Raw genomic sequence first — 20,475 nt, 5'->3', positions numbered from 1 at the left:
TTAGTTGAAAAGTGTCACTTATATAAATGGTAGTCTTTCAAATATTCTGGTGATCTTCTCTCTCTCTTGGGTTTTGCTGGAGTACTAGGAACCTCCTGTTTAGTGCCTTGCGGCTGTAAAACAGTCTCCGCACTAGTCCCTGTACCATAGTTCTCCTGTTGGGTCTCGATGCTCCCAAAACTAGGCTGAACGTGGACTGGGTCTTCACTATCACCATCTTTGAAGAACCTCTTTATCTCTGTGACATTCCTCTTGTAACTTCCTCTTTCAGGATTGGTTACTACCACCTCACTGCCGCTCTTGCTGGTAACTTCATATGGGATCTTTCCAAAAGTTGTAGACAGTTTGTTCTCTTTTCTTTGTTTTAACAAGACTGTGTCACCTGGTACAATGTTGCTTTCTTGAGCTCCTCTTCTGGTATCAGCATAATCAGCTCTCTTTTGCTTTTTTTCTGTGTCCTTGTCTCTTGCTTCACTGTAGGCTGGTAGTGTTTCTTTTAACTCTGGTAACTTTGATCTCATTTCCCTATTAAAGAGTAGCTTGGCTGGTGTACTACCCGTACTGCTGTGAAGTGTTGTCTTGTAGGCCATTCTTAGCTCAGAATGCATGTTCTTTCCTTCTGCATGTGCAATCTTAAGTACTTTAAGTAGGCTTCTATTCTGTCTCTCTACCTCACCGTTGGCTTGGGGCCACAAAGGTGTTGATGTTTTGTGGACTACCCCATTCTCAGCTAGATATGATGTAAACTGCTCCGACACCAATTGTGGACCATTGTCTGTCCTTAAGGTCATCGGTAGACCATGAGTACAGAAAATGTTATCTAGGCTTTCGATGATCTTCGTTGCTGTAGTAGACTTCAATATGTCCACTTCAAAATATCTGCTGAAGTAGTCAACAACGACAAAAACATATTCACCTGCAGGGAGAGGACCCATCAAGTCTGCTGCCAGGTCCCGCCAAGGTTCGTCTGGGAAGGGTGTTGACTTCAAGGGTTCTGGTGGGGATGGTTGAGCAACTAGTTGGCATCCTTGACACACTTTACACTTGTCCTCAACCTCCTTGTCCATACCTGCCCACCACACCTTGGTACGGAGTCTTTGCTTTGTCTTTACTACACCCTGGTGTCCTTCATGTGCAAGACTGAGGACTCTCTTTCTCAAATCCTTTGGTATTACTAACCTCGTCCCCCTTAGTATAAGCTTAACTAAGGTAGACAGTTCATATCTTACTGCTTTGTATTGAGAGGGGACGTCATCCCACTCACCTGTGAGTATACATCTTCTCAACTGTGACTGAGTATACATCTTCTCAACTGTGACATCTCAGGGTCTGATGCACACTCTTCCTCGATTTTTTTGAGGCTCATAGCAACTGGTGTTTCCATAGTAACAACGTGACGAATGTATTCCTCTGCATCTTTATCAATGCAGTGTCCCTTAATGTTTGTCAATCTCGACAGAGTGTCAGCAATGTTTTGCTTCCCTGGAATATACCTAACTGTGAACATATAAGGCTGGAGCCTGAGAACCCATCTTTCAATCCTCGCTGGTGCTGCTGTTGTCCTAGCTGAGTAGATTATCTCCAGGGGTTTGTGGTCTGTTAAGTGTGTAAACTCAACTCCATAGAGATACATGTGGAATCTCTCACAGCCCCAAACAATACCAAGAGCCTCCTTCTCCGTTTGCGAGTATCTTTGTTCTACATCTGTTAGGCTGCGGCTGGCATAAGCTACAACACGCTCTGTTCCACTCTTAACTTGGGTGAGTACAGCCCCGAATCCTATTGGGCTGGCATCTGTGATCAGCTTGGTTTCTTCTGCATCTCTATCAAAATATGCTAGTGTGTTTGAGCCAGCTAAGGCCGCTTTAAGAGCATTGAATGCCACTTGTTGAGCTTTACCCCACTTGAAGGTTACTCCTTTCTTTGTTAGACTCCGGAGCGGCTCAGCAACCGTTGCAAGGTCTGAGATAAATATAGCACTAAAGTTCACTAATCCTAGGAAGCTGCGTACTTCTTCAGCATCTTGTGGCTCTCGTGCATTAACTATTGCTTCAATCCTGGACTCTGTTGGGCCCATTCCTTTTTCAGAAAGCAAATACCCCATAAAGGTAAGTTCTGACTTCCTGAACTCGCACTTTTCTCTGTTAAGGGTCAGCCCCTTGTCCCTGATGCAGTTCAGTGTCTCTCGTAGCCTTTTGTCATGTTCTTCAACCGAGCTCCCATACACAATTATGTCATCATAAATGTTGTCAGCACCTTCAGAGCCAGCTAGGACTTGTCTAATTATGTGATTGTATAATTCTGGTGCAGAACTGATACCGAACATAAGTCTCTTATAGCGGTACAGTCCCTTGTGTGTAACGAAGGTGGGGATATCCCTGGAATTCTCGTCCATTTCAATTTGATGGAAGCCCCACTTCAGGTCTAGCTTACTAAACACTTTACTGCCATTTAGGTTGTATAGAATTTCATCTACTGAAGGTATAGGGTGACGTTCCCTTACAATAGCTTCGTTTGCCTTTCTCATGTCTACACAAAGTCTAATGTCATCCCCTTTCTTTGGCACTACTACAACTGGACTTACCCATGGTGTTGGACCTGTAACTGGTTCAATAATATCAGCATCCACAAGTTCCTTGAGTTTCTTTTCCACTTTCAGTCTTACACCAAAAGGTACTGGTCTCTGCCGCTGGGCTACTGGTTTAACACTATCATCTATGTGGAGTTTGGCCTTGAAATCTCTGAGTTTTCCAACTCCCTCAAAGCACTCCTTGAACTTAGTAAATATAGAAGACCGCTCATCAACACTATTTATAACAATCTTTAGGACTTCCAGCTTTTCACAGGTTTCTATACTCAAAATTGGAATTGCTTACTCTTTAACTACAACAAAACAAACAGTTATTGTCTTATCCTTGTAACAAAGTTCAGCTTCAAACTCACCAACAGTACTGAGGGGTTTCTCTGAACCATAAGAAAACAGCTTTCTATTAGACTTCTTTGCCTTGCAAACAATTCCTTCACTCTTGAGTTTCTCCCATGTTTGTCTGTCAATAACATTACATGTAGATCCAGAATCCAATAATACTCCTTCAAGTTGAATTCCCCCAATGACAATGTCAATCTTTGGTATCTCCTTGTCTGCTGTAGTGACTGCAAATGGATAATCTGGCTGCTCATTTACTTGACGAACTCCCTTACCCCCTTGATTGGAAGTACCTTCCTTTGACTTGGTCTTGCAACAGTTTGCAAAATGTCCCGTTTGCTTACATTTATTGTATACCTTGTTTTTGGCGGGACAGTTAACATCTTTTGCAAAATGTCCTTGTCTTCCACATCTGTAGCACGAACCTTTACTCGGTTTCTCTCCCTCTTTCTTCTCTTTTGACCTTGGTGGTTGTTGTCCTGTTCCCCTTCCTTTGAGTGGTTTCTTACCAATCCAATTTACATGGCTTGGGCCTTGGTCTGAAGAGTTGCACATATTCCTTGCCTGTCGTTTTACGGCCTCAAATGTTCTTGCCGTGTTTTGTAATTCCTTCAGAGTGAGGGCCTGTCCCTTCTCAAGAAGTTTGCGTCGAAGCTCGTTCGAACGGCAAGTTGAAATTATTTGATCTCTGATCTGGTCATTAGCAGCAGTAAGGGGGACTCGCGGTCACCCCTCGGAATTACACGGATATTCCCCGTGCTCACGTAACAGCGTCCGAGTCAGGTATTACCCGCGCTGCTGATTCCCTTACTGCTGATGGGTACCGTAAATGGAGGTTAAGATATTTTGTTGGATATACGATGCATGAATGTAAAAAGTTCACCAATGACTTCTGTATAATTTGTCTAAGATCCAAAGTTAACATACCCAAGCCCAAGGGTTTCTGGTGTTGTGGTAAGAAAATGCAAATAGAAGACGACACGTCAGCACAGTGTTACGAATGTGGTAAGAATATTCGTAATGCCGTACCAAATGCTACCAGAGAACAATATTACGCCAATGGAGGTCGTAAGAAGACCCCATACAAAAGAATAAAATACTTTAGGGACTGGATGAGTCATATCCAAGGTTTACGGCCGGTATACTTAGACACCGAAGTAAGGAAGAAAATCATAGACCATTTAGAAGAGCCAACCCCGCAAAGTCTACGGAAAACGTTGAAAAAATTAAAACTAGGGAAATATTACAAAGCTATTCCCTATCTTTTGTCTGAAATTACCGGTAAGTCTATTCCCGAGGTTTCTGATATGAGCAGAGCCGAGTGGATGTTTTGTCGGCTGGATAAGGATATTCCTTATTACCCTGACGTAATTTACGAAATATTTTACAAAATAGACCCCAACCACCCCCTGTTAGGATGGATTCCGAGAAAATAAAAATGCAAAACTGGCGTTTATTTTGCCAGAAACCCCACTGGGGAATGCATCGCGCAGAACACCAAGCTATCCCCAGTGGGGTTTTTAGCATTTTGGGCTTACGGGGCTTATTTCATCCTGCGCCAGAGGCCCTCTAGTACATACATATATCTTTCTTACGACCCACCAGAGGGTGAACTCCGGACAGCGTCCCAAGACACCCCCTGACTTTTCCAATCGCGAAACCCCCCATCGCGGGGTTGAATCGCACTTTCTATCTTTTCCACCACTCCCCCCGCGGTTGCTGTGAGTGTGGGGAGGCTTTTTTTTTTCACTCACAGCAACCGGTCCAAATGCGTCTACAGTGAGGCTTGAACTCGGGACTTTAGGCCTCCCCAGCTCCAAAGTCCCACGATTACAAGCGAACGCCAGACACATCTGGACGCTTATGTATGTGAAAAATATTATATTTAATCTGCATAATTTCTAGACTGACGTTCGATATGTAAATAGAATCCCGTCACGCTCTTTTCGAAGCAGATGTTTACTGAGCAAGCTTTCTTTGAAGCTCTTCTTTCGCTTCTTGGTAGATCTTTTTGCGAGATTCCTCGGAAAGATCTTTTACGACTGTTTTTTTATTCCTTATGTCCGACTTTAATTTCTCGTATTTGTCTTCTTCGGCCAGAATAAGCGAAAATTCTACATCATCTATTTTACGGTCACGCAAAGCCTTTGAAACAAGGTCGGTAATAGTATTTACTTTAGCCCTTGACAGAGCTATTGTCGTGTCATGCTTGGATATTTTGCTTGACAACTGCTTCATAATGCCCGTAGCAACAGCCGAAATGATACCACAGGCTGCCCCAACGCCGGCCAAAGGAACTCCAACGATTATTCCCGGTCCAGTAAGCGAAGTAGCAACGCCGGAGCCCGTTAACACAACGGATATGGATCCTGAAGTTATCGCGATCTTATGTAGCGTACTCCGGGCTCTAACGTACTTTTTTCTAACTTTTTCGTAGTGTTTTGTTTGCCCTTCCAAGTAAGCCAGGATTAAATTTGCTTTATTCAGACCAAAGTTTTCAGCGTTTAATTCGTTAGGAGTAGTATAGGGAAGATCTGGGTACAACTTAGGTGCTGATGGTATAACATCCATTATATATACTAATGTACGACGCTTTTGGGAATGATATTGAGGAGCAGCCACATCACGACAACAGGGATTTACTGGAATTGGAGGGCCTTTAGGAAGATGTTTCCGCATGCAGACCCTAGTAAGTTCGAAAGAAGGCCCGATGGTATTTACTATAACGGCTCTAGGATGTACAGCAATGAGGATTTGAAACCTACACCTCAGCTGAAGCATCCTAAGCCTAAACCCGTGCAAGGTTGGTCAAAGGAATTATTGCTGGGTACCAGTACTTATCCGATACCCGCGGTTCCATTTGATGAACATCCAAGCTTGGGCCTAACGCTGAATATGCGGATCTCAAACAACCATTCCTTTCCGTTAAAGGTGCGAGATATTTTCAAAAACGTGCCCATTGTTCATACCACCGCTAAGGAATCTCATGAATGGTTAAGTGGTCCTAACATGCGTTATTGGCCGCAGCAACTAAACTTTGCGGTTTGGTGTGCCACTAGCGGCTGCGGTGTAAGTGCGAACTTGATGAAGAATTCAATATTCATGTTTCATTTTCACTTCACGGTTAGAAGAATACTGCATGAGATGGGAGTTACCGCTTTACCAGGAGATGCTGCGTTCTATCCAAGAGATAACAAATACGACGTTCCGGCCTATAACAGGCTTTGTAAGGAGTTCGGTGTTGTAGGGAAGGATTTTAGATGCACTGTCGGTGCTAACAATGGTCTAGGGCACATTTGGGCTTATTGGGGGATTGGTGGACACGAGCTAAGCGATAAGGAAGTTTATGCATTGAATCTACGATGGAACACTGGGTATCATAAAGAAACTCACGACAGTAGCACCTTCTTTGAACCAAATGCTAAGACCACTAAGGAAGTTAGAGACGGACCTCTGTTCAAAGACGAGGGTGGTAAGTATGCAGGGGCCAATCCACTGATTATTAAGATTACCAACGACGAGAAAACGAAGCAATATTTTAATTTCATACCCCCAGAAGGTAAAGGACTAACCAAAGCCGGCCTTGCCCGTTTGAACCGCAGCATAGAAGCTTACGTGTATTCTATCCTTGGAGCCCAAGTAAATACCCGATCAAGCATAGTGGGGAATACCGGCGCCGCAGAAGAGACGCGGGCCGAAGCCTTGATCTTATTCGAAAGTTCGATCTTGGAGGGCGACATTAGCAAGGGCGTACAGCGTTACCAACTAGCTATACAAAATTCTAAGGCGAGGTTGGACTATGCAGTAGCCCCGGGTTGTTGGTTAATGCCCAGTAATTTATCTATAAATACTGGCTCTGTAGTAGGATACAACAACAAACTTCAACGAGCTACTAAGGATATGAAGTTTGGGGTGAATGACGTGAACTCTGATACTACCAAGGGCATTCCCCATTTCGTGGAGAAGTCAAAAAAGTCGCATGAAACGAAGCTACCCGTAGTTAAGAAACCATCAAAGCATATTCCCGCAACCATACCTGAGGAATATGACCATAACTTACTAAAAGCCGGCTTAACAGTTGCAAGCATTGGTCTGAGTTATTATATATGGCGATGAACAACCCCTACGTAGCTGGAGTAGATTGTGTCTATACGACTTACGCAGGCGAGAAAAAATACACCCAGGCATCTTGGGTTGATGTCACCGGAATGTCTGTGAATTTGAACTACTCAGGAAAGAAGTTAATCCTTTGTAGTATTTGCATTGGCACGAGCAGCCATGCAACGTCGGCTTTAGGTTCCTGGATGAGAATGGCATACTGCAGCCTATGCGTGTGAAGACAAACAACAGGGAGCCTGCGCATTTCTCCGTGGAGCCCAACCCAGCCAGCGCCGAAAATCTATCGGTTTGGACTTTCCACATGGTTGCTGATTGCCATGGGAAGGTAAAGCTGCAAATGCGCGTAGATGACACCGGAAGCGTTTGCATAAATAGCATAGAAAATCAGAGAGATACGGTTTATAATCACAAGACCATTAGCACTTTAACGGCGATTAGTCTTTAGAAGGGAATTTATTCCCTGAAATATATGAACCCACACGCGAAGGAAGATTGGTTTCTACATTTTTTGGAGGAGAAGGACTACTTAGAACAGCATTGGCATGACACCGGGCTGTGGGTGAAGGTTGGGGGCCTGGGATTGATCATGTGTACCATTAGCATTTCGACAGGGTATTCGTGTAATGTCGGGTTTAGGATTGTCGATGAGGATAACCACCCATTACTACCCTACAGAAAAAAAGATAATAATAGGAACCCAGCTCATTTCTCGTCGGAGCCCCCACCGTTAAGCACAGAAGACTTAACGCCGGTAACTTTTCATGGGGGAACCAAGAAGTGAAGCCATATAACAATGGTTCCCTTGTATCTCTATCTTGGTCAAATTTGAGATGGTGAGAAGTGAGAACAGCTAAATGTTAATCTGAATACCCTGAAACTCAAAAAGTAAAGATTATTTTACATGTAGTTTTCTATAGTCCAGCCGTTTAATCATAAAATCTTTAAAGAAGTTACCAAAGCCCCAAATTTGGTACAGAGTTTCTTTTCGGTGTAACGAACGATTTGAGAGTGGAAATAAACAAGTCATGACGTCATTATAAAATAGGGCAATTATCAGTCTCCAGCAATAAATCTACTAAAAGACACTTACGATTTTGCGTGACCAGTGCAGTTAGTAGTTGCCGTTTGCCATGAATATTTAGCCCCTTCCAATCAGCATCAAGTTCGAATGGAAACTCGGCTACTTCTCCATCTCCCTCTCCATCTTCCTCGTGTTCTTGGCCTGTGGAACGGATTCTTGTGTTTAGCAATGTTGTAAGCAAAAAAGTATTTTGAAATAGATAGCAACCAAATAATCACTCACCGCCCTGAGACTGAAACTGATGTACTGCTTCCATAAAGGCGTCCACTACGACCTGGTTCGTTGCAAAGTTTCGCATGTGTGATGGACCTTGTTATTCAAAATAATTAGGTAGAAAAAACGTAACATATTTGTACGCAATGCATACAAAAAACAGTAGGCTATGAAAAGTAATAAAAATTGTCACCTACCAGAAAAATGCATTTTTCCCGTTAGAATAACCTAGGAATACTATTGGGCAGCGAGTTTTTTCGTGCCACTTGTTTATCTGTATGATAATTTTGCAGAAGACATTGCAAATATATTTTTTAATATTAAAAAAGACACATTAAAGTTGGTCAAAGTATTAAATATACTTGCAGTTTTAGAATTGTGGGATGGGAGGGGATGGAAGGGGATGGATGGGGAGGGGAAATTCTTTAGACTACATATATATATATATATATATATATATATATATATATATATACCAGTTCATTTTCTCTTGTATCAATATATTGGCTCGGCGGCTTGCTTGGCTGGGGGTCCAACTGTAAAATACTGTTTGTGATATATGAACAAATGGCTTTTTGACTTAAACGCAGGTCCCCAATAACCTCAAAAGGGAGAAAAAGGGGGTTAGGCGAATGCGAAATCGTACTGATTTTTGGAGCAAAACATGGAAGTGAGGCAAGAGTGCGGTAGAGCGAAAACTGCTTGTCAAGCAGAAATGTCAATCTTTGTTTGCTTAAACGTTGTACAATTATTGGTTTATAGGTTATAGAGTAAAGGACAGAGAACTTATCTTACATTGTGCGTGTCTTTATTAAGGAACAAAAAGAAAGTCAAGGTTTTGCTTTAAAATTACCTCTATCCCTTTCTATGGAATATTTATGTTCTGAAAAACAAAATAATTTATACAACGTTTAAGCAAACAAAGATTGACATTTCTGCTTGACAAGCAGTTTTCGCTCTACCGCACTCTTGCCTCACTTCCATGTTTTGCTCCAAAAATCAGTACGATTTCGCATTTGCCTAACCCCCTTTTTCTCCCTTTTGAGTCTCTGGTTTGAGGTCACATAGTAGGTAACCGTGTGGCCTTGTCGTAGCGTCGTTAAAGGCTTCTTGCATATACTTGACATGACCAGGAAACATTTGCTTTGCCAAGTGGTTGATTTGACTGCTGTCTCTTGGAGACTTGAAGAGAACCATGTAATGAGCGTTGAGACTGATATTCCTTAGTTCTTTACCTTGATGGAAAATATTTTGCAAAATAAAAATGCACGAGAGGTTCTTGTGGTGACATCCTTTGATAAAAATATTGGTTAGTCGTTTGTCATTGCTCACTTCATTCATCAAATCGTCAATTATTACGAGATTTCGGACAGATGGGTCAATGTTCTCTTCCAAATCATGAGGCAGTCCTTCCACAAATGAAATGTTTGGTACGGTAACCATCATTTCTTCATATGCAGGCTGGTGCATGCCATAACACCATATAATATTCTGAGGAACCCCATCGAACATCAGCATTTTCTAAGAGTCGCTTAACGAACTGGGATTTTCCACAACAGGTGGGTCCAGCGACAATGGCTCCAAAAGGGTGCTTTAGTCTCGTGTCCATTTCAACAGTAAATGGACCAAAAATCATTTGTCGACTGATTTATATAACTTTTTCTCCTATGGAATAAGCCAATCGCAATTTCTTCTGGTATATTTTCGAACAACTTTAAACTGTTGAAGTTTCGCTTCTTGTAAATAAGGTTTTCTCTGTTCCGTTGACAAATCGTGAACTTGGGCTAGATGATCCACTAGATATTTTGACCCAAAATTTGGTACTAGGCAATCTTTGCAAACGCGATGACTCATGTTTTTATTTAAAAGACTTGAAGAAAATGAGTTTCATATCTAAAAAATTTGAACTTTTATCGAAATTTCGAGGGACAAAAGGGATAAAAGGGACAAAAGCATATCTGTGTTTCCTGTTGTGAAGAGTCTTTATTTAATTAAAATAAATACTGTCAAAACCTATCAAACAATCATCATATACTATGTACACATTCATTAAATTCAGGTTAATTAAATATCTAAGGGGATTGTTGTTGTACCATCTTCTAACACTTTTCGCTTGGGGTAAAAGTATGAAAATCCATTTCTGATTTGATTATATGTGTAAACAATGCTATTCACAACTCTGAAACCTCTGTTTACACCACTACTACTTTGTTTAGTTTGCAAGACACTAAGGTATTTGTCTTTGTTTACTTCACTACATCTCTTTGAAACACCCTTACAACTGTATTTATCGTTCGAACCAAAGAAGTAGTAGGTTTTCGAACAAAGACCTATGATTCCCTCCCCTCACCACTCCTCTTTAATAGACCCGGAGTTCGCTTATCGTATGCTGCGTTTGCTGCACTGTCGGTTCTCGGAAACCAGTTGCATATATCTTGATTATAATCCTCTTTCAACTCGGGCCTCACTAATTCCTCTATACTGTTACCTGAGATAGCGATATAGGCCGAGTCCGCATCCATTTCACAATATTGGAAATCATTTGTCTACATATTTGTCAATGAAATCAAAGTAAAACTGAAGCATACGCAATTTTGCATATTGCTACACAAAGAATCCGATCTGAAGAGGTAGATTTAACTTAATGTTTTTCTTACATGACTGCACTTCGTATGTATTTTCATCTATGCTGTCTATCTGTCTAAAGAAGGGTGAATTTATCAGTCGAGAGGCTTGAGATTCTTCACAGAACTTGGTATTGCGATGTCGTTTTGATCGGTAATAGTCTTACTTGTTTGGACATGCTTGAATAGAGAAAAGGATCTACAACTAAACGGGCCATCGGGCCTTATGGGGCCACAAAATGCCACTTCGGGCCTAATAAATACATACAGCACAATATAAAGCTTTCATTTTCCGTCAGTCACTGGTCAAGTAAATATGGGTCGAACGCGAATAAACTGTCCTATCTTTGGATGTGGAAGCACCAATCTTGCTCGACTAGCAAATCATCTCGATCAAGTTCACCGTATGGATACCGACGAACGTGCCAAATGGTTAAAATGGAGTAAAATCGGAATATGTGCGCCTTTAGAGGATGAAGAAACTATAGAGCAGATAACAAAGAAATATGTATAGAGAAAACTTAAGAAAGACTTATTAAGCGACAAAAGGATATGGAAACAAAATTTAATAATTTCCTTAGAGTACCACTTGGAAAATCTGTAGTACAAAAGCGAAAAACACCACTGCCTACGAAAAAAGAGCAACGCTTAACAGACAAGAAAGATATAATCGCAAAGAAGTGGTTGACCTTGTAATTCGTAAATAATTCGTATATGCTACCGATTCTGGTATCCAATCCGTAGAACATAAAGGACAGAAACGAAAATTTTTGTTAGTAGAAGACGGTGCTGTGTATAAAGTTAAGCGATCTAGGTTTGAATACACTGTAAAAGCAGGACAATTTATTTAAAAACATACGCTCGTGTAACTCATTTTATTAGTTGTCAATATACAGACTGTAGTACTTTTCTACCTATAAAATAAATAAACTAGACAAAGAACTATTATAATGTAGTCGTATCTCTTTGTTTAACTACACCCGTCAACTGATAAGATTTTGACTTAAATTTCTCGGTCCACTGCATTTTGCATGTTCATTTCATGTTTTGTCCCAAAAATGTATACATTTTCGTATTCGTGCCACCCCATCTTTCTCCCTTTTGAAGTCGAAATAGGTTGATCCGTCGCTGCTCCACTGCCTTTAGGCTTGACATTTATATTCACACAAAGGACCTGAACAAACATTCAGCGCAACCTATTTATATAGTCTCTGCTGAGTCACGATTTCGTAATACTTTTTCGCGCCTTTATACACAAAACTTATCAGTATGATAATTTTTTGACAATCCGTTCCCGCCATTTCGATAATCTATGAAAATGATACAGAGTTGACGTCACTTCCTAATATCACTTGGACCAATCAAAACCGAGTATGGTTCAGGCGCAATGCAGATGAGCTTTGACGTCATTTCTTGCAGTCCGAATTGACAAATTAGAACCGAGTATGGTTCAGGCGCAATGCACATGAAATTTTGACGTCACTTCCCTCTGTCCGAATTGACCAATCAGAACCGAGTATAGTTCAGGCAGCAATGCAAATGAGTTCAGGCGCAATCCTGACGCCATTTCCGACTTATCAAATGGACCAATCAGGAGCGCGAACGGTTCAGGCGCATTTCAGGCGCATTTCAGGCGCAAAGACCGGGCTCGAACGGTGCTGAATATACTACTCGCAGGCCTGGGTCTGATTTACCTTTTTTGGTAATTTATGTTAATTCGTTGTTACAGGGCAATAAAAGAAACTGGAACGACCGAAAGAATAGCAAGAAAGGGTCTGCGCCGCATGAGATCATCGTTCAGAGATTAGCTTCTGAGGCTGACAACAAGCAGACGTACAAGCCTATTCCACCCAGAGAATTTGTCGAATTTCCAAGACCTGTCCTTGGCAAATCTCAAGAAGGCATGGGCACAGCATTTTAATCTACCAACTCCTCAATGTGATATTTTGGTTTCAAGTAAAGGACCATCGTGTAACAACATCTCTCAAATGCCGCACAGGAAAGACAAGATGAGCATTTATAATTTCAGACTTAATAATGAGCTTTTATCAGTCATTTTTAAATTAGCCTGAAATAAATTTTGTATAAAAATAATTCTTAGTTGAATTTTAATCTTTAATTTTTTCCCCTCCTAAAAATTGTCATAGCCAGTTTTGAACTTACGTTAAGTTTAATAACGTACGTGATTTGAATTCGGTGTAGTGTCTATATGGCCTGAAGCCAGCCATGGTCTTCAAATTACTAAATGGCCGGCCCCCAGGGGGGGTACTCCAATATCTAACTGGCGGGGATTCTTATCATCGCTTATAGGGGTTGAAATGTTTTGCTCCTGCTTAGTGTGTGAAACGATATCAATGCACTCCAGATGAGTTTTGTGGTCCCTTATGCACCACTCAACAGGTCACGAACAAATGTATCCACGCGATGCGTGCAGCTATGTAGAAGGGGATAAATACATTTCATAAATATACAAAGAGAGAAACTGAAGACAAGCCTTACCCATCCCCATCCCCTTGCCCATCCCCAAATAATGCCCCACATACAGAGGAAGGGGATCTAAACAGAAAAGGGGTAAAATTTCATCGCTGTCACGCCCATCAATTTATAACACAGTTGGACCCTTTAGGGGCATTTTCAAAATTTTCGATGAGCATCCCTATCCCCTTTCATAAGAGAGTCCCCCCTCTCACCCCTCCGGCATTCAAACTTTTCCCAATAATTCTAGAAATCTAAGAGTTTTTTGTCAATTAAAATTCCTCTATATTTATTAAGAAACACCAAGCACTTCTGTTGACTACAATTTGGTTTAATTTCCTTGGCACAGAGTATCTAATGCTTGTTTGAAGGCACTTAAAGTCTAATAAGGACGCAGCAATTTAAATTACGCTGAACATGCTCTTTGTAGTCATGGCAATCATTTTGTCTTAAATTATGTGATAACTACTCATGTTAGCAAGGTATTTAAACCTTATGCTATAATATTGACCTATGATGTGCACCGAGTAATTTTTTATATAAAACCTATTCCTTCTTCTCCTCCTCTCTTTTTTGGCCTACAAAATCAACCCATTTTACCAGAATGTCCACTTAATTCATTTCTTCATACTACAGGTGTATCTAGTCAGATTTGTATTACAAGAAGAACAGCCTGATGCAGATCCAGAATCACCTGAATCCAAATATAATGAAAACCTGTCACTTCCAAGACTAAGTGGAACCATTGTTAAGGTGACAGCCAATAAAAAGCCATCTAAAGATGAACCAAAAAGCACTTTCTCAGCTTCTTTGTCAATCGAAGCATTGCTAAAAGCTTGGAAGTTAATCAAGCCTAAGCCCCAAACACTAATTGACACTAATTCTTGAGAGTTTTGATATATCACAAAAATGGTTAGGAGGCACAGAGGAAAAAGTAGCTATTGACCTGGAAAAATTCTCATCTGGGGGATTTCGAGATGCATTCCGTCAGAATGGCAAGAAGTGGGTTGTAAAAACGTACAATGCGAAGGCAAAAGAGATAATTGAAGATACCGCAAAGGCATCCATAGAGAATCACTATCGCAAACAGGTACAGATGCATGAAGTTTCCCGTCATCTGGCCAAATTATTTGAGTCGAAAGCCCCTGCAGCCTTCGGGAAATAATTTAAGTATAACAAGTGCTTCTACACAGTTTACAAGAAGAGTTTGGTTCAGGGACATTTGTAAAACTTATCAACAATGATGGTTCATACCTAGAGCCTCCAGAGGAATCAAGCAAGGAACTCTATGCTAAAGCACAGTTCTTGGTGCATTTCAGCTGTGAATCAACAAAAGAAAAACTTATGCTTCTCGACATACAGGGATCAGGTTATACATTGTATGGCCCAGAAATTTCATCTGTGGAGCTGACTGATGTGGATTCAGATGAAATAAACTTTTTCTGCGGGAATTGTTCCACATACGGATTGGAGGCAAAGTGAAATGGGGATAGCGATGCACAATTTCCAGCAACACACAGAAGTCAGGTGGCTTACTTTAGGTCCTGCTGTGCAAAGTATTTTAGAGCAATGGGAATGTATCTGTAGTTTTGTACAAGACCTGGGCAAAGATACGAAAACAGCTCCGAAAAGCTCATGCTACAAAAGAGTTGCAGCCATGTTGAGCAATGAAGAGAGGAAGAAGACGAAAGTGCAGCTGGAATTTATTATGTTTCACATGTATTTGAGGAATTCCTCTGCATGTTCCAGAAGAGCTCTCCACAATTGCATATATTGTATGACAAAATGTGTGAAGTGCTGCGGAAGCTTAGAGTAGATGTCTTCAGAAAGAAGCGTATGTAAAGAAATTTAGAAGTGACCTGGCAAAGATTGATTGCAGTGCAAATAACCAGTTGCCAGATTCTGAGATTGCAATTGGAAATGAAACCAGGAAGGGTTTATCACAGATGAAGTCAGGACAACAGAAGGCTGTTTTTCTCAGTATCCGTGCGTTCTACAGAAGTTCTGTTACCTACCTAGAGTCACATCTCCCTCTCCAAAATGGCGTATTGAAAGCACTTAGATGCCTAAACCCCATTAAGAGAACAGTGCAAAGTGGTACAAAGGCAACTGCAATACTCACAAGGGAGTTGCATAATCGTGCGGTCTTGTTCAGGATGAGTGGCATGTCTACTCTGTGGATGAAGATGTTGCACTTCTAGAAACAGATCAACGTGTTGACCACTTCTGGAGAACTGTTTTCTCTCTCAAATCTGTTGATGGTACTCCCAGATTTTCCGTTCTTCCAAAAGTGGTCTCATACTTGCACAAATGAATGCTGAGTCTGAAAGGAGTCTCTTTGTAAATGGACGCATCGTGACTAAAGAACACTCACATCTAGGAGAAACGACCATCATAGGCTTTAGAGCTGTTAAAGATGCTATGAAATTCCATGATCCTGTGCACCTAAGACCAGAGAAAATTCCCATGTCTGAGGCTTTAAAATGTTCTGTAAGATCTGCTCATATGAATTACAGGCAGAGGCTGGAAGAAGAACAAGCTGAAGAAAGGAAAAGAGAAGCTGAAAAAGTAAAGAAAGCCCAAGAGGAAGAGAGAAGAAAGAGAGAACAGGAACAGCTGAGTTTGGAGACTAAGTCACTGAGACAAAACGAAGAGATGTTGAATAAAGAGGAGCAAGAAGCAATGAGTGAAATGAAAATTGCAGATGACTTGTTGGCAGATGGCACAGGAAAGCTACAGAAGGCAATTTCTTCCAGTTCTAAAGTTGACTCACAAGGAGGAAAAGTTTGATGCCTTATGATTGAAACTGCTAAATCAAATCAAGAGAAAGCAAAGAAAAAACTAACTGCTGTAAGGGAGAAACAGAAAAGAGTCAGCACAAAGAATAAGAGGTTACTTGAAAAAGTATTACCGGAGAGTACCACTGCTCCAGCCTCCAAAAAGAAGAAGACATGAACTGATAGGATGAGAAAATGTGTGCAGTTTTAGCATTTTGAAGCTAGTTTCCTTACGGTTCTTTTTTTCAGTTGCCTGTTGGAAATGTATTACATTTGTTTAGTTTTGAAAATCCAGAAGATAACGTTTGTGAACTAGTTGAAGCTAAGTACTTTGTACACTTGTAATATTATATATATCCATCAATAAAAAAGCCATCTTGTTGAATCTCGTATGTAACCATACATTTAATAATAATAATAATAATAATGATAATAATAACTTTATTTATTTATATAGCCCTATTTCCATAAAAAGCCCAATAGTGCTTAACAATTATAAAAATAAATGAATAAGAATTTACAATTACGTATCACTAACGTATTGAAATAAATAAATAAATATCTATCTTATAAGTATATTCAAAAATAGTTTATCCAAGTATAAATTATAAATTATATATATATATACATTGGCTATATAATTATACTTAAGCAAATGCTTCCATAAAAAGGTAAGTCTTAATTAAGGACTAATTAAAACTGGAAACTGAGCCAGCAGTCTTGATATCATGAGGCAAAGAATTCCATAAATAAGGGGCAGCATAATAAAATGCTCTATATCCATAAGATCGTAAATTATAACTAGTCATGACTAAATTATTACTTGATGACGATCTAAGAGTACGTCTAGGTTTATAGATATTAACTAGATCAGATATATATCCTGGAGCCTGTCCATTAAGGGCTTTATATGTTAATAGTAATATCTTATATTTAATCCTCTGTTCGACTGGTAGCCAATGTAAATCGTATAAAATAGGTCTTATATGTTCATACTTGCGAGTAAGGGTTACTATACGAGCAGCTGAATTCTGAACCTTCTGTAAACGTTCAATAGCATAGTCTGGTAGTCCAAATAAGAGAGAATTGCAAAAATCTAACCTAGATGTAATAAGTGCATGGACTAATGTTTCTGCAGACTTGCGAGTAAGATATTTTCTTATTCTACTAATGTTCCTTAAGTGATAGAAGCATGTTTTGCAAATGTTCGTGACATGTTGGTCCACACACAAAGTTGAATCCATCAGTGCTCCAATGTTACGAACTTCAGCTGCTGTGTGGATTACATCACCACATACTGACAGCGATTTCAGAGGTGGTTGAGGACGATGGCGTGCATTCAATGGTAACAATTCTGTTTTGTCTGTATTAAGCTTGAGGTTGTTCCAAGTCATCCATGCATCGACATCTCGTACACACGTCTCTATCCTAGATCCTGCCACATTCATTTCTTCTGCACAGTTGACTTTAAAGGTGATGTACGGTTGAGTGTCATCAGCATAGAGATGATACTCCAAATCATGACGCCTAATGAGGTCTCCTAGAGGCGAAATGTACTTAGAAAATAGTACAGGTCCAAGTACACTCCCTTGTGGGACCCAAAAGGGAAGAGGTCGTACTGTTGATTCACCATTGGGGACGTTGATTGTCAATGTTCTATCAGAGAGGTAGGATTTAAACCAGTTGAGTGCTTTTCCAGCGATGCCAAACCTTGTTTTTAGACGTTCCAGCAAGATGTGGTGATCTACGGTGTCGAATGCAGCTGACAGATCTAATAGCAAAAGAATAACACATTTCTGACTATCAATAGCTTTAAGGATATCATTATGCACTTTAATCAATGCTGTCTCTGTACTGTGATGTGCTTTATAGGCAGATTGGTAAAGATCATCCAAGTCATTGTCCAATACATGTCGATTAGTTTGAATTGCAACCACCTTTTCAATTGCTTTACTGACAAGTTTGAGGTTAGAAACTGGGCGAAAGTTATTATACTCGCGTGGGTCCAAAGATGTTTTTTTGAGACGAGGCTGAAGAGACGCACACTTCAGGCAATCTTGTACTGTAGCACTTTCTAATGACACATTCACAATCTCTGTTATAACTGGAAGTACAAACAGGAAACATTCTTTAAGTATATTTGATGGGAGTGGGTCTAGTCTGCATGACTTGGTAGATGTCCTCTTTATCAATGATGAAGGTTCCTCACATGTCACAGGTGTGAAGGCGTCCAGAGTGTTCTTACTTTGAGCTAGAAACGTATCCGGTAACGGATTAGTCACCTTGGTACTCAGTTGTGAAAGGCCTTGTCTGATTACATGTATCTTGGATTGGAAGAAATCAGCAAAATTATTAGCAAGAGTATCTGCTGAGCTGGTAGTTGGAAATTGTTTCTCAGAGTTTCCTTTATTGAGAGAATCAACAATCTTGAATAATTGATGCTGATCAGATCCACATGATGTTATGAGATCAGAGTAGTATTGCTTCTTTGCATCAGATATAAGGTTGTTTACCAATACAGATTGCTTAGCATACATCTCTCTGTGAACAGATAACCCAGCTGAGTAAGATCAAATGAGTGCAGGATCTGAAGAAACTTCTTGGCATTCAAGTCATTTTTATCGTCAAAGTGAAAGTTAAAGTCACCAGCTATTAAAAACTCTGTACAACCCTGAGCAGGTGTAAGACGTTCCAGTAGGGTTGTAAATTCACTGAAAAAGTCATTACAAGTCAATTTGTTAGTCTTCGATGTTGGAGGACGGTAGACTACGATGACATGTAGCACTTTGTTTACAGTTCTCAATGATAGATCCATGTATTCAAATGATTTGAACACCTTCACTTTCATCAATTTTGGTTTTAATGTTGTTTTCACTATGATGCCAACGCCACCACCACGTGCATACTTGCCTCTTGGTACATGTCTGAACTCATATCCTCTCGGAGTTGCTTCACTAATGATCATACTATCAGAAACTCCAGGTAGAAGCCATGTCTCAGTCAGAGTCAAAATATCAATCTTATTTTCCACAACATAATCATTGACTAGGGCGGCTTTGTTGTTTAATGATCTCACGTTCAACAAGCTGAAATTTATAGCCTTACAAGGCTTAAATGATGGCGCAAGCGGTGTGCGTTTAATCTCTAAAAGATAGCTTTCTTTGCCAGTGAAACTGTTTGGATATCCTATTTTATTCCTTTTTATTAACTTGTTTTCCTATAATTGTCCTATTTTCCTATTTATTTTGGATACCCTACTGCTTGACACCCTGTAAAAGCTCACAGTCCACAATTCATTTCGGTCTTAGATTTCAGATCTCCGACCGACAGCGTTTTTTTGAAATAGGTGTATACAAAAGTTGTTAAAATGAAACTTCAGAACTCAATGAAAGCTTCTATACATTTGCAAAATAAGACTGAAACAGTAATATTGTCTCTAATAAGTAAGACTGAAGTAAAGATACTTAAAAATGTAAATAGAATAGACTAGTATGATATCACTAATTTTGACTTTTTATGAATTCTAATGCAGATTTCCTTGCATTATATGTGTCTGGGTAGCATACTCAAAACACAGTATGACATATTTATCTCAAGACAGTATTAAGAAGTACTAACCAATGTTTTACTTTTCATTTAAAACACTTATGAATAATTCATAAGCCCTTGGTCCAATTAGAACCACCAAACACCTCACGTGCATGGACCTTTATACCCGATAAAGTCATGCTCATTAGTATCCAAGTGACCTTTATATAAAAAGACGTGTGTTGATTTGGGGACCGCTTTTTCACATTCGTCTCTTACAGCTTGGGATATAAAGTCGTTACCAATCTCCATGACTTGAGAGAGTTCTCCAACATCATCAAGTACCTTCTTGGTTATTTAAGCCTAGGATGTAAAATTGTAATAATTACTAAGTGTGACTCCAATCACATTAGGTGTACCAAATAAATCTTGTACAGTCTTAAACTCAACTATTTATTCACTCAAAGGTTTATCCTGCTACAGCAGTAGAAGTAATCTTAGTTGTAGTAGACGATATAGTAGTCGGTTTTCAGACTGTACGAATCCATCCGTATGGATATGAAGAAATACTGAGAATAAACAACAATATTGAGTCCTGCAAACTCGACTCGCATGAGTTCAAATATTCACTTATACTAGACCCGAACGTGATGTCACGTGACCTTTTATATCACGTGCACCGGATCCGGATATGACTTGGTAGCCACACCGGCCCCTTAAATGGAGTTTCAC

At 40.1% G+C, this 20,475-nt stretch overlaps 1 pseudogene; it reads left to right on the top strand.

The window, feature by feature from the left end:
* Positions 1-11,279: 11,279 nt before the first annotated feature.
* Positions 11,280-16,393, top strand: LOC148909321 (uncharacterized; annotated as a pseudogene).
* The last annotated feature ends 4,082 nt before the right edge of the window (positions 16,394-20,475 follow it).

Source organism: Actinia tenebrosa, unplaced genomic scaffold, assembly GCF_029948245.1.
Source record: "Actinia tenebrosa isolate PJP-AT-01 unplaced genomic scaffold, QUT_ActTen_1.0 PGA_scaffold2__45_contigs__length_23673736, whole genome shotgun sequence".
Taxonomy (NCBI): domain Eukaryota; kingdom Metazoa; phylum Cnidaria; class Anthozoa; order Actiniaria; family Actiniidae; genus Actinia; species Actinia tenebrosa.
Note: the sequence above shows the minus strand (reverse complement) of the source record. Positions and strands in the feature narration are given on the sequence as shown.